The sequence below is a fragment of the Culicoides brevitarsis genome, chromosome 3, assembly GCF_036172545.1.
Source record: "Culicoides brevitarsis isolate CSIRO-B50_1 chromosome 3, AGI_CSIRO_Cbre_v1, whole genome shotgun sequence".
NCBI lineage: Eukaryota > Metazoa > Arthropoda > Insecta > Diptera > Ceratopogonidae > Culicoides > Culicoides brevitarsis.
Genome location: NC_087087.1, coordinates 16,628,870 through 16,644,465, shown reverse-complemented (window position 1 = coordinate 16,644,465; position 15,596 = coordinate 16,628,870). Strand labels below are relative to the sequence as shown.

The following is a 15,596-nucleotide window of genomic DNA, read 5'->3' as shown; positions in this document are numbered from 1 at the left end:
GTTGTACATTAAAGAAAGAGAGGGTGAGAAATCTTCCTCGTTTTTTATGAATGAGTTTTTAGAAAAAAAATGCAGTTTAGTGGTTGAGATGTTGTCCGAGTTTGATTTTGAAAAAAATAGGAAAAAAATTTTTAAAATGGAAAATTATGGAAATTTCGGAAAATTCATGAAAAACCATGAAACTAAAATAATTTTTTATAATTTTATTTGAATAATTTAAAAAAATTAAAAATGATTAAAAATTTGAAAATAATTAAATTAAAAAAAAAATTAATAAAAAATAATTTTAAAAAATTTAAAAAAGAATAAAAATACTTAAAAAAAAACTTTTTTTAAATTAAAAAAAAATTAAATAAAATTTAAAAATAAAATTTAAATAATAATAATTAAATTGAATGAAGAAAAAAAATTTAAAAAAAAAAAAAATAAAATTTAAAAAAACTATTAAATAAAATTATAAAAATTCCTTAAAAATTTTTAAAAATTATTAAAGCTTTTATTAAAACTAAATTTAAAAAATTTTAATTAATTTTCAAAAATTATTGCGAATAATTTAAAAAAAACTTTGGAAAATTGTGGAAAATTAAATAAAATTAAACCAATTTGAGTAAAAATTTAAGATAAGTTCATGAAGTAAGAAAAAATAATTTAAAAAAAATAAATAAAAAATAATTAAATAAAAAAAATCTTGTAAAATTATGGAAGCTTTGGGATTTTATTTAAAATTTATTTCAAAAAATTGCAAATAAAAAAATCGTGAAAATTAAAAAAGGAATGAAAAATTAGTAAAGAAATAAGTTCTTAAATTGAAGCTTTTTGAAAGGCTTTTTAAGAAATTTATTTTTTTTTAAGAATTAATTTTTTTATTATTTAATAATTAAAAAATAAATTAGTTGAGATATTAATATTTAAAAATAGGCATATAAAATTAAAAAAAAAATAAATTAAATGAAATATAAATAATTTTTAAATTTTATTTAGTCTTTATATTTGGAAAATGTTTTAAAATTTAATTTAATTTAATTTTGAATTTAAATTATTTTTTTAAATTTAAATTTAAAATAAATTTAAAAAAAATTTACCTAATTTAATTATTTAATTTAATTTAATTTTTTAATTTAAAAAATTTAATTAAATTTAAAAAAAAAATAAAAAAATTTAAAAAATAAAAAAAAAAATAAAAAAATTTAAAATTCTTGGAAATAAATTTTATTTCGCAAATTTATTATGTAACGTAAAATGCGATCAAGTTTCCCTTTTCCACTTAGAACTTCAACTATTTCTATGTCATTATTTCAAGTACTGTTCATGATAAGACCTTGTTCGTGTGTGACTTGACTAGAATCCAACAAACAAAAAAAAAAGAAGATACAAAGGAGCGATTTTCAACAAAGACGACGACAAAAAACGACATTGTTAGCGTAAATCGAGAGAATAATAGAAAAATTTCATGATAACGTCTCGCAAAGAACATGACATCGCATCTGATACGGTAATGATATGACACAATGTAACAATTTTTTTTTTGCATTTAAAAAAAATATTTTATGGAAAACTTTTGGAAAAGAGGAGAAAAGGTCACAAAGACAATAATTACTTCTCGACAACAATTTTACAGTTTAACGCCCCCCGAATTGAGTCATTTTCTGTCATATTTGATGCGAAAGTGCACTGAGAACATGCAACAAATGAATCGTTGAGCAATTTAACGCCTTCTCACATCGTAATTTCTTCCTTTTTATTATTATTTGTATTAAGTACAAACATTTAAAGCGTCATCGTTCGTTGTAGTTGGCAGCGTATCGTTAGACAAAAGAAGCTATAAAAGAGTGATAATATTATAAATTGCCTCAGACGTTCTGTGGCGTGCACAAAAATAATAAATACGAAGCAATAGAACGACATAAGTGCGATAATATGAATGAATTTCAGGATAAATCATTTTTCTCTTTCTTCTTCGCTTTTTTTTTGCTCGAGTGTGTGAGTGAGTAACTTCTGTAACTAAGTAGAAGGGCATCAGGAGAAAGACGACAGGAAACGGATGTAAATTGTTTGTATATTCGGGTTTTTATGTTCTGGCAGACAAGAGACTTAATAAGAGTTATTAAAAAGGTGTTTAAGAGACGCTTGATGCTCGTTTGCCAAATTGGCAGCAAAAATGCGTCATTTTTTAAAGTTAATAAAAATATTGCGTTTTAGATTATTTGAACAAGATTTGAGACAAGTTTTTTTCTTTAATTTAATTCGACGAAGGTAAAAAGGTAAAAATTCAAAAGAAAAAAAAATGTTTCCTGGATCATTTTCATAAATTTTTGATGGGATCGAATTTCATATAAATTATTTGGTTCAAGGCAAAAGTAGCAATTTTTTTAATTAATTAAAAAAAAACAAAAAAAAAATAAATAAAAAAAATTAAAATTAAAAAAATTTAATTTTTTTTTTTAAATTTAATTTTAATTTATTTAAATTTAATTTATTTAAATTTTTTTAAATTTAATTTTTTTGCTAAAAGAGAAATTAAAATAATATTTTTTTTTTGTTTAAAAAATAAAAATAATTTTTATTAATAAAAAAAAAAAATTAAATTTTTTTTCTTAAATTAAAAAATCAATCAAAATTTTAAAAAAATTTTTTTTTAGAGAAAAAATTAATTAATTTTCTTTAAATTAAAAATTTAATTCTTTTTTTTATATTTTTGAAGATAATTTAATTTGATTTATTTAATTTTAAATAATTTTAATTTGAATATAATTTATTTATTTAAAATATAATTTTAAAATTTTGTAAAAAATTAAAAAAAAATTTTTAAAAAAAAATTTTTTAAAAATAATTAAAATTAATTTTTTTAATAAAAATAATTTAAATAAAAAAAATTTTATTTTAATTTAATTTTAATTTTTTTTAAATTTAATTTTTATTTATTTAATTATTAATTGTTTTTAATTCATAAAATTATTTATTTTTCAAATTAATAAAATATTTCGGGTGGAATCAACTTTAAAAAAAAATATTTAATTTTTTGAGATTTAAATATTTACTTTAAAAAACTTACTTAAGATGCAAAATCTGAAAAAAAGAATAAAATTCTTTTATAAATCCGTAAAATCACGAAAAATAAACTCTAGAATTCACAAATTAACAACAATTTACGTTCAATGACGAACTCTTGTTCCGCAATGTAACTCGGAATTCAAATTATATCCGAGAGCGTCTCATTTGAATGCAATTAACTCTTTCAATTAATTAAAAGTGAACACAGCACGAAGCAATAACTCAAAATGATAAATTTCTCATAATTATCGCATTAAAATTGTTGCATCGCAAAACTTACAATTGAATTAAATTTAGTTATTATTATCTCTTAATATAATTTACAAAAGCTCCATAAGAGATGCATATCGTCTTGTGCTAATTAAATGAGTTCATCAAGCGCATTCACAACACTTTGCTGCACAAATTTCTTAATTTTGCAATCTCTAGATGATATTATTATCTGATTCAATGATGATACGAATAAAAAAATTTTTCTTTGCTAAATTCTGCGAGGAAAGTAAGAAAAAAAGTGTGAAAATTAGCAGCATTGGGTGGATATGCACTAAAAAATTCGTATCAGCTGCTTCGAAGAAACCGGTCGGTCACTTGCCAAATGCTACCTGCAAAAATTGAATTTATTAGCCATAAATCATAATACAACGAAAAACATAATAATAACGCATGACCTTGACTTTTTTTTTGTTAAAAAATATTTTTTATATTTTTTTTAATCGACCAGCGGAACGAAGAGAGTCGATGACGCGACGTCATGCCGATGGCAAAGTGCGAAGAGAGGTAAAAGGATTATAAAAATGAAATAGGATAAAAATTACATAACGTTTGTTTATGTTTTGAGTATGTGTCTCGTTTGCACAAACACACAAGTACACAGACACACTGGCATTTGCGGAAAGAGAGACAAAACTACTGCAAACTAAAAATATTTTTTTTTGTTACGTTGTTTTAATACATTTTTGCCTGTAGTGTAGACACAACTACTAATGCCATGTCGATGGGTTAGGGTCGTCGTCGTCGTCGTGTATGGCAAAATATAACATTCCAGAGAATCGATTTTGTTGCATAATAATAATGGAATTACGGGTCCGTTCTTGAACTTGTCCGTAACTTTGCAGTGTGTGCATATTTATTTTATGCATATTTTACAAAAGGTGATTTTGAAGAACAGGAAGACGTGTCGTCATGATGAACTTTGACCAATGATTCTCTAGACAATATTCGGATGCAATTTTGATGCACGTTGCTGATTAATAGAAGTCTAGAATTAGGGGATATTTTTCTTAAAGTTGTTTAAAGAGTATTTCTGAAGCTATGTTAAGCTCATAAAAATTTAAAAACGCTTTACCAATTGCAACTTTAATTTCATATGGCGCCATCCATTTACGGCGTCGGATAAAAAAGGACATTTTTGACCCCCGGGGGGGGGGGGGGTTATAATCGGAAACCGTCGGAATTTAAAGATTCCCTTAATTTACGACGTACTTTTTAGCTAAATATACCCCCCCCTTTTCAAGAAAAATTGTTTAATATTTAGCTCAAATTTAAATAGAAATTTGGGAAAAATTGTACATGTTTACTCAGTAAGTTGAAAAACAGATCAAAAAATTTTGAAGCACTTAAATATTACTGACAAATTACAACAAAAAATATTAACTAGAGAGAATTTATACGACGTCGTATTTTCCTTTTACCCCCCTCCCCCTACGTCGAAATCCATCGGAAATCTATGGACCCCCACCCCCTCTCAAATTTCCGACGCCGTAAATGGATGGCGCCATATGAATTTTGAAATGCAATCACTTAAATTTTACCAAATAAATCTCTTTGGAATTTTTTTGTGGTATGTCAAGTTTGACCATTAAGAGGTTTTGGAACTGGAAAATTCCTGGAAAAATTAGATCAAGTAATGAAAACTCGTGAGTTACTCAAAAAAATCCTTTGAGTTACTCTGAGTTCTTTTCAGAGTATGACTACAGTTTTGAAAATCAGTCAAGAATAATTCAGATGAAAGTTATTCTCAACCTCTGGCTGCCAATTCAAGCTTCCATGATTAAATAGAAAGTTAAAGCTGCATTTTTTAAGAGTGGAATTCTGTTTTTTAAAACAAAAAAATACGGAGGGTACGTTGAACAAAGTTTACGGGTAACACTAGTTTTACTTAAAAATTCCAAAATTTTTATTTTTTTAGAAAAAAATGTTTTTTCCATTTTTTTAATTTAAAAAAAAAATAAAAATCTTGGAATTTCTCTATGTAAAAGTTTGAGGGCCTTAAAAAAAGGTTATTTCGTCCCACTGGGTAGGATGAATTTCTTGGAATCTCGACTGTCATCCTTTTTGGCCCAGATTGGTGAGGTATTTTCCATTACAGTCGTCATAAGATAAAACATATAAAGATACGAAAAAAGAACAAAAATTCACCAGCGATTGGGCCAGCCAAACTAATTTTAAAGCTAAAGCATCAGATCAATTTTGTTGGTTGATAAATTTTGAAGCTGCTTAAATTTCGCCTTCAGCAGCTTTTTTCATTTTTTCTTACTCATTGTTCAGCATTCAGGTTCGTATGTTAAGGAAAGAAGTCTAGAAATTGCTTTAAAAATTTTTTCTTGAAGTTTTTGTGATATCTTTAAGTCACAAAATAGCTGAAAAATAATCAAAGTTAATAATTTTGAATTTCGTGACCATTTTAGGCCATAAAAACTAAAACTTACCTAGAAATGAATCATCAACTGGGACTTACCACTTGATATTTTGCTATGTATTTAGCCACCGTAACAAATTATTGACCATCCATTATAAAATTATTACCTAAAATTATTAAATATTTAAAAAAATTGTCTGGGCTTTGACCATAATTATCATTATCAAAATAATTCATTAATTTTTTTTTATTTAAATTTAAAAATAAATAAAAAAAATAAAATAAAAATAAATAAAAATTTAATTTAAACCTGGAGTAAAAAGAAAATTTTTGCTCAAATACATTTTCAAATTTTTGTGTATCAAAAAATTTAAATTCCTTATTTTACTTTAATTTTTGTACACCCTCGATTCCACTCAAAAAAAAAAATATAGTATGGAAATCCTGCTGCGTTTTCTAGATTATTACAACTTCTCCGACAATCACCATAATACTAACTAATAAAATAGTAAATAGATGTGATTTAAATAAATAAACTCGAATAAGTAGAGCGTCATCAGCATAAAGAGCTGAGCCATGAGTGCATCCTTTTTGAATAAAATATTAAAATATAAATCGCAATCAAATTTGATGATGATTTACATATTCATTTCACTTCTCTTGTCGTCGTCGTCGTCACATTTCGTCATGCAAAGTTTTTTTTTGTGGGACACTCGCCATAGGGAGATCTCCTGATTTGATTTGATTCATATTTGTATTTACAACAGATAATAATAATAAATATTGTATTAGCCCTCGTTCCGTTTCTTTCTTTTTTTTTTCATTGTATCCAGACTGACTTGCGGGGTTGTCAGGTTTTTGAACTGATTTTGACTTTGGAATAAAAGAAAATATGAAAAATCAATCACTTTGCATATGAGAGAAAGAAGTTGGAAGAAGACACACAAATCAAATAATGAAATGAAACCTCGCTATGGAAAATAGGGCTGCCTGTCAAATTCGTCTTCGTGTAACTGCTGTCGGTAATGTAATAATATGCGAGCGCATGCAGATAAATTGCCTAAAAGGCATCACATCACTCTAAGTTATGGATACAAATTTTTCTTCTTCTTTTTTTTTGAGATGAAAGATATATTTATTAGAATACACTCGAAAAATAAAGCAGAAAAAATTTTCGTGTGTGTGTCAATAAGAGTATGAAAGATGAATAAATTTAAATAATGACACACAATGAAATAATAAAAAATCTGTGCCACAATTTGTTTGAAACATGAGCTCAAGTTAATCAATTTTTTTCTACCGCATTTCGAAGAAAAACTGCGATGTTACCGCTTATGGTGAAATATCTCAGGTCACGTGGTTTAAAATTCTCTTAGGTCACGTGGTTTTAAAAAGTTTCTTAGGTCACGTGATTTGAAAATTTCTCAGGTCACGTGGTTTAAAAATTTCTTAGGTCACGTGGTTTTAAAAATTTCTCAGGTCACGTGGTTTGAAAATTTCATATGGAATTCAAACAATTTTCAGGCAACGTTATTTGAAGTTTTCCCAGTCACGTGGTCAATAATTTATAAAACCACGTGGTTTATTTTGATGTGATTTTATAAATTTTTTGACCACGTGACTGGAAAAACTTCAAATATCCTTGCCAGAAAATTGTTAAGATCTCATAAAAAATTTTTAAATCACGTGACCTGAAATTTTCTTAAACTAAGTGATCTTAAAATTTTTGAAACCACGTGATCTGAGAAATTTTCAAACCACTTCAACTAAGAAATCTTCAAAGCACTTAGGTCACGTGGTTTAAAAAAAGTGATTAAGGAAAATTTTATTCTTAATCATTTTTTTTAAACCACGTGACCTAAGAAAATTTCAAACCACGTGACCTGAAAAAATTAAAAAATTTGAAAAAAGTCACGTGACTAAATTAACCACGTGGTTCAAATCGTATTTAACGATATCAAAATCCACTAATATTGCCATTTCTTCTCCTCCAGCAACTTTTTAAACTTTCTTTCCGTTTTGTGGAATTCCAAGTCAATTTTCTCGAATCACAATCATCGCAACATGTGCTTGCACACGCATCCAATTGAATTTTTTAGAGAATTGCAACTCGACATAGTTTCGAGTGATAAAAATAGAAAAATTTTCTTCTTCTTCCTTCTTGCGAAAGAATTTGTCTCGCGTGATGTGATGACGACAACGCGTCGCGTCTCGTCGCGAATATGTCTAAAAATGCATCCTGATTGCATCACACGCGACAAAAAAAAATCTACATAAAATTTGACTTTCAAAGATCTTTCGCGCAGTTCGAGTTCATTGAAATCCAGCGAGCGGCAAAAAAATTTAGTGTCAATTTTATGTCTTTTTTTGAGTGTGTGAATCGAATTAAAGCAACAAAAAAAAACGAGTGAAACACTGCAGAAGCCAAAAATTGTTATAAATAGACAATCGCTAAATATAGAACGACGCTTTGTTAAAACGATCTTTTGTGTCTCTTGAACGTATGCGCGACCATTCTAATCGTGACACCGCACGTCAAATTTACTCAATTCAATTAATTGACGAAGGTCATCCCTTTTTCATTGAAGTAACGCGGAGCCTGAACTAGTTTGCTTAACAGCTGTAAAATTGCCGTCATGTGGCTAAAAAGGGATAACCTTGTCCGCAACGCTTGTAGGGAGGAACTTTTGTGATCTAATCGTGTCTAAAAATAAATTGTTACTGTGGCAACGACTCTCTTCACGGTTCGTAGCTCTATCATCGATAATAATGATGATTCACCTGATTGATGATTTTCGAAAAAAAAAAAATTTTTTTTGGGCTACTGACGAAAATATTGACCAGACAAATTTTTGAGTTCGGGATTTATTTACCACCCGAAATTTATTGCAGATTTTTTTTTGTTCAAGAGAGTCAGCGAGAGCAGAAGTGAGAAGAGATTCTTCGCACTTTTTATATTAATTTATTAAGCACGGTTATGTGTTTAGCACATGTGCGATAATTAAATCGTTAGACCCAGCGGTTCGCGACGATGCGGAGGCAGGCTGGCAGGCATCAGTAGTGATCAAGCAAATGGATATGATAATCAATTATGTGTCAAAAGTGGTCTTTGTTGCCATTTCGTTTTGACATGACAGTGGATGAAATTTTTATTTTTGGGCTTGTCTGCGATGTTTGTGCGTTGGTTCGACAATGACCTTGCGTCAAGTTAAGTTGTCATGTCAGGTGTATTGCGGTAACTGTCACGGTTTTTTATATGATTTTAATGAAGATACGATGAGAAGTTGATGCAGTTTTTGATTTTTTAAGTAAATATTTAAAATGACTTAAGTGTCTTTTGGATTAGTTTTTATTCGAAAAAAAATTTAAATTAATATTTATTTATTTAATTTATTTTATCAAAACATTAAATTTTGAATTAAATTAAATTAAATCAAATTAAAACATTTTAAATTATTTAATTTATTTTAAAATTTAATTTTTTATTTAAATTATTTTTTTTTAATTTAAAAAAAGCTTTTATTTTTAAAGCTTTAATTCTTTAATTTTTTAAATTTTAAATTAATATTTATTTAATTTATTTTATTAAAAAATTAAATTTAATTAAATTAATTGATTAAATTAAATAAAATGAAATTTTAACTTTTTTAATTATTTAATTTAATTTAATTTTTTTAATTTAAAAAAAGCTTTTATTTTTAAAGCTTTAATTTTTAAAATTTTAAATTAATATTTATTTAATTTATTTTATTAAAAAATTAAATTTAATTAAATTAAATAAAATGAAATTTTAACTTTTTTAATTATTTAATTTAATTTAATTTAATTTTAATTTAAAAAAGCTTTTATTTTTAAAGCTTTAATTCTTTAATTTTTAAAATATTTAATTAATATTTATTTAATTTATTTTATTTAAAAATTAAATTTAATTAAATTAAATCAATTAATTAAATTAAATTAAATATAGTCAAATTAATTAAATTTAATTTTTTTAATTTAAAAAAAGCTTTTATTTTTAAAGCTTTAATTCTTTAATTTTTTAAATTTTAAATTAATATTTATTTAATTTATTTTATTAAAAAATTAAATTTAATTAAATTAAAATAAAATTAATTGATTAAATTAAATAAAATGAAATTTTAACTTTTTTAATTATTTAATTTAATTTAAAATATAATTTAATTTTATTTTTATTTTTATTGATTAAAAAAAAATTTTTTTATTTCATATTTTTATTTTTTAAATTTTTTATAAAAAAAATAAAACTTTTAAGAAAAATTAAATAATTTCTTGGCTTTTTTTTAATTATGCAAATTAATTTTTTTTTTACATTTTTTTTTAAATAAAAAGACCTACTTCCTCCTCAATTAGCGCTTTTGATGCAATTTTCAAAAACGTGATATAAAATAAAATGATTCACTCATCAAATTCTTTCCAGATGCAAATCACTGCAAATGTTTGAAATTCCTTGTTGCCGCTCGCTCGCTCAAAATTTTAATATTCATGAAGTTGTCACTTCACATCACCTGTTTCTGGCTGAAATCCAGTTGAAACCAGTTCGTAATGCCCACGTCTGGCAACTAAGCGCCGTAATTTAATCCTAATGAGTCTTTTATTAACATTTTTTGTCCCTAATACTTTCTTCTAATAATAATCTCTATTCGTCTCTTTTGTACTTTCAAAAGACATCATGACGATGATAATATTGAGGGAAAAAAAACAAAAAATCCACACAAGATTCATTATCACTGTATTATCATGTCATATTTTCAATATCATTCATCAAACAAAAAAGGTACTTGAGCGATAAGTTGATGATGACTTGATGTTACGGTTTCGCACAAAAAGGGAGGGAGGGAGTTTCTTATATGTAACAGGATATTATGATTATTCTTTTTTATTGTAACGAAGTATGTTGTTTAGTGTTTCAAGAAAAAAAAAAAAGAAATTTCGTTAATGACACACGTCGACTTTTACTTTCGTGCCAAAATTTTACGACTTTTTTTTGAAAGTTTCTTTTCCCTTATGAAGGTCGATTGTTCCGAAAAAAAGAGGAAACTTTTTTAATTAAAGACACTCCAGAGACCACATCTTCCCACGAACTAAGTAACATCGCTTTGGTTTAGTTCTTTTTGCTTTGAAGAAGAAGAAGTCATCGATCGACCACAAAATGAAGATATTTTTGTTACACTTCGATTCCATTCACAAAACCAATAATTTTATGTCTTGACGCGCATTGTGTTTCATTTCAAATGTGGTTAAAAAAAAGTCATGCTGAAAATTATTTGAGCGTATTTTAAAGAAATTATTGGTTTTGCTCTATAGGCTAAAAACGGGCCAGATTGATCCCTTAAGGGAATTTTTTGATCTCTTAAGGGATCAATTTGTACCGTTAAGGGTCCAATATGATCTCTTTAGAGATCAACCTGACCCCCTTTCGAGTTGTTCAACCGCAGACCCGAAAAATTTAATCATTAAAGATGTCATTTTGATCCCTTAAGTGGACAATATGATCCCTTTAATTGATCACTTGAATGGATGAAATTGACCACTAGAAAGGTTCATATTGATCTCTTAAGTGATCAAAATGATCTCTTAAATGGTTCAATTTTTCGGGTTTGCAGATCACCGACTCGAAAGGGGATCAGGTTGATCCCTTAAGGGATCAAAAAATCCTCAATGGAACAAATTGATCGACTAAGGGATCAAAAATTCCCTGATTAAGGTCAATTTGATCAATCTGACCCGTTTTTCGCACATAGGGTAGCGAGCTTCTGGGGAGTCAGCTTAGTACAGTGGTTAGCGTATCTGACTGATGAGCGTAAGGTCGTCGGTTCGAGACTCGAAATCATGAAAAACTTTTCTGACTCCAATCGTGCTCAAAATTTACTGAGATCTTTTAGAAACCCTTTGGGACCTTCTGGGAGAGCTGAGTGAATTTTGAGGGCGCCTGCTTGGGATGACAGGTAAAAAGCTAAGACCCATTCCTCGGCATTTACTGAGAAAGCTTACGATTTCACAGTATGAAGTACAATAGGACTCTTTAGAGCCAAAAACTTTTCCAGAGGTTTTTTGCTTTCCAAGGTTTACGAAGGTTTTCTTTTTAATTATTAGGTTTTATTTTTCGACTTGTTTGCATCGTGGTACGAACTAAACTGATCTCAAACTATGCCAATGTCAACTAGGCTCCTTTCGGTCCTCAGTGGCGCCATCTAGAGCTGGTTTTAACTTTTTTTTCTAATAAGTGAGTGTGTCTGAAAGAAAAAATTAATTAGAAAATAAAATAAAAAAATAATAATTAAATTAAAATACTTGCTACTTAATTCGGTAAAGCCTTTTGAAAATCCATTTTATCATTTTTCATAAAATTTTGTTTACAGTTTTTAAAAACATTTTACTTATTTTTTAAGATCAAATTAGAAAATGAAGTTTCTACTTACCACTTTTCATTGTTAATTCATAATATTCAGGATTTAAAATTTTTTGACCTAAAATTAAATTAAATAAAAAATTTTAAGAAATTCAAAAATTTTGAAAAAATTGAAAAATTTATTTTTTTAAAATATTTCTTAATTTTTAATTTTAAGAAATAATTTTTTTTTTTAAAAAATAAAAAAAAAAAAATTAGCGGACAATCGTTTTTATCTGAAGTAAATAAAAAATATTTTTTTAAAAAATGAAATACGTTTAGAAAAAAAACTACAACCGCAGACAAACAATCAATAAAGGTAAATTTCCGATTGCAAGTCGTCGCATGATCGCAGTGACGTGCAAATTCTATAACCAAACCGCAGAGTAAAGCAAAAAAAAAAAACGATGCAAACGTGTCTATCTTTTCGTGTGCTTTAAATGCATTTAGTTTAGAAAATTATATCACCGTGAAATTTAATGGTTTCCCTTTAAAAGTTAATCAACTGGAAAAATTGGTCAATTTCTTAAAACACTTAACGCTATTTTTGGGCCTCTAAAGGCATGAGAGGCTTTTGTTTTATTTTTTTTTTTCTACACAAATAACAGTTAATATTTCGTGGTCAATTATCATCGGAGCAATTGATAAGTTCGAACCGAAATGAGGTCAGAACGCATCGTTCGAGCAATGACGCAATTCAATGAACACAATTAATTATTTAAATAATGATTGCTCGGTCATGTACACGCCTCAATTAAGGCAATTTTCGTCTTTTGTGTATTTGAAATTTTTCCTCAAACTCGCTCCAAGCAACCCAACTTTTTTTTTCTCTTCCCTGAGATTAAAAGGAAAAAAGGAACAAAAGAATCTCATATATTATTATATCAAATATGAAGAGAAAAAAAAGTTAATTAATAAGTTTACGCTTATTATGAAAACATCAAACAAAGTTTTTTTCCGCGTATTCTTTAACAAATAAATAAATAAAAAGGAGGCATGTGTGTCAGGGAGAATCTCTCTTTTTTTTTGTAAGAAGATATGCGAGATATTGCTTAATTGAGCACCAAATTAAAAGAAAATTAAAAACCAAGGATGATGATGCCTGGAGGAGGCGGCGTGTGTGGGCACAGTATCTAATTACTTTCATGAAATATTCTTCCTTTTTTGTTTTAGGAAAGTACAATTTCTATTTTTTTTATATTTCGGAAAATTTTAGACAAATTATTGTTAAAATTTATTTAAAAAAAATAATAATATTTTTTTTAAATATTTTAAATAAAGAAATCGAAATTTAAAAATTAATAAAAATAAAATAAATCTTTAAAAATCAAATCTAATAGAAATCTGAACTTTTTAATTCTATTGTAAAATTTTTAAAAATTCGGAATTTCAAAAAAAAAAAAATTTAAATTATATACATTTCAAAATTACATTTCAAGTAATTTTTAGTAAAATTTTATATAAATAATTACTTTTTTTATTTTTTTTCTAAAATAAAAAAAAAATCTAATAAAAATTTAAAATTATAATTTTTTTTATCAAACTGTAAAAATTCAAAAATGGAAAAATTTTTCATTTAATGCTAATTTATTTTGTCATTTTACTTTTTTTTTTTAATTATCTAAATTTTTTAATTTTTTTACTTTAATTTAATTTTTTTAATTTTATTTTTTAGAAAAAAATTTTCTTCTTGTAATATTAAATTAAATACCTAATTTTTAATATTAAATTAAAAAAAAGTCGAAATATAAATAAAAATTAATAAAAATAGAAAAAATCTTAAAACAAACAAATTTAATAAAAATTTGAACTTTTTAATTTCATAGGAAAATCATTAAATTTATTTTATACTGAAAGATTGGCTAAAATAACATTTATTTCATTTTTTTTTAAATTTAATTTTTCGAAATTTCCGAGAATTTTAAAATTTAATATATTATAATTAAATTTCAATTAACTTTTAGTAAAATTTAATTTAATTTAATTTTTTCTTTAATTTTAAATTATTATATTTTATCAAACTAAAAAATTCAAAACTAAAAAAATTTTCCAATTAAAAAATTAAAAAAATTAAAAATAAATAAATCAATAAAAAATTAAAATTTATGAAATATTTTTGAAAATTGCACTTACCTAAAATATATGGTAACATGTGAAAAAATTCCACGAGAAATTTCTTTTATTTTTTGATATCAACTGTTGCCAAGGAGTTCACCTAGAAAAAGAAATTCGCGTTGCTTGGTTTCAGATGCTTTCTTTTTATTTATTTTTTTGAATGACATCCATGCGAAAGACTTTCAATAAATCGATATCGTCGCCTTTCCTTTAAGACAAAAAAAAAAAGAAAAAATCGGAAACTCGTCGTGAGCGAGAAACCAATAAATCACAATTAGGAAGTCGATGGAAATAAATTAAGTTACAAGAGACGACAAATCGTTCTGCTCACATGTGTCCTCCGTACGCGAGGCTTAAGACTGTCTCCCAGATTAAATTTCGTACGTGACGAGCGACAAAATTGCATGCTGTGTGACATTTTTCGGCTGCCGCCCCATTAGTCTCTTTTTTCGTCGTAGGTGCCGCAAGGGGTTAAATTAAATCAATATTAATAGTTTTCGCTTCAATTACGAAAGCAACAAATAAATTTAATTCAATTTTTCTTCGTTTTCACATATCACTCCCTTTTAATAAATAAATTTTCCCGAAAAAAAAAACACAAAAAAAAATAAAGAATATTTCAATCAAAAGTGAAAGCAAATAACTTTTTATAACTGTACGGCACTTATGGCTTGTTGTTTGCGTATGCAAATATTTGAAATATATCACCCCAACAAGTAGAAAAAAAAAAGAAAAATTGTATCATCAAACGTGCTGCTTGGATGATATGTGGGTTTGTGCGACACGCAAAAAAAAAAGTTTCGCGAGCAGACAAAAAATTTAGGAGATTTGGTTACAAACAATGTGTGTTATCGAGCTTGGTTTGTTGATTTTTTTTCGCTGCCTGTAGAGATGACGACGATGAGTACGACGAAAAAACATGTTTTTTTAAAGACATTACGTAAGAGTTCTCTACTTGGTACTTGAAATACCTACGAGAGTGTTTCTTTTTTCTGTTTATTATTTTTTTTATGTGTTGTAAAAAACTTATATGATATCGCTTAACCGCGAAATTTAGAACTGAGATTTCAATGAAGAGAATTCTTTAATTTTTGAGGAATATTTTAAAGTAGATCTTTAAAGTTTGTAGTAAAATTTTAAAAAAAATTGAATTTATTTAAATAAAAAAAATATAAATTTAAAAAAATAATAATTAAAATTAATTAATTTATATTTTATAAAATTTTTTAAATAAAAATTTAGTTTTTGGAGTTTTAAAATTTTTATCAAAAATATGTCAAAAAATAAATGTTCTAAAATTTTTCTATAATTTTTTTTTATTATTTAAAATTTAAAATACTCTAATTAAGGAAATTTAACAAAAATGGTTTACAAAAATGGTTT

The 15,596-nt window shown here is 25.9% G+C and overlaps 1 protein-coding gene across 2 annotated transcripts in view; it reads left to right on the top strand.

Annotated features, from left to right (window-relative positions):
• The window catches only part of LOC134834001 (forkhead box protein O), a 73,940-nt gene that overhangs the window by 8,621 nt on the left and 49,723 nt on the right, over positions 1-15,596 (top strand). The window lies entirely within an intron of this gene.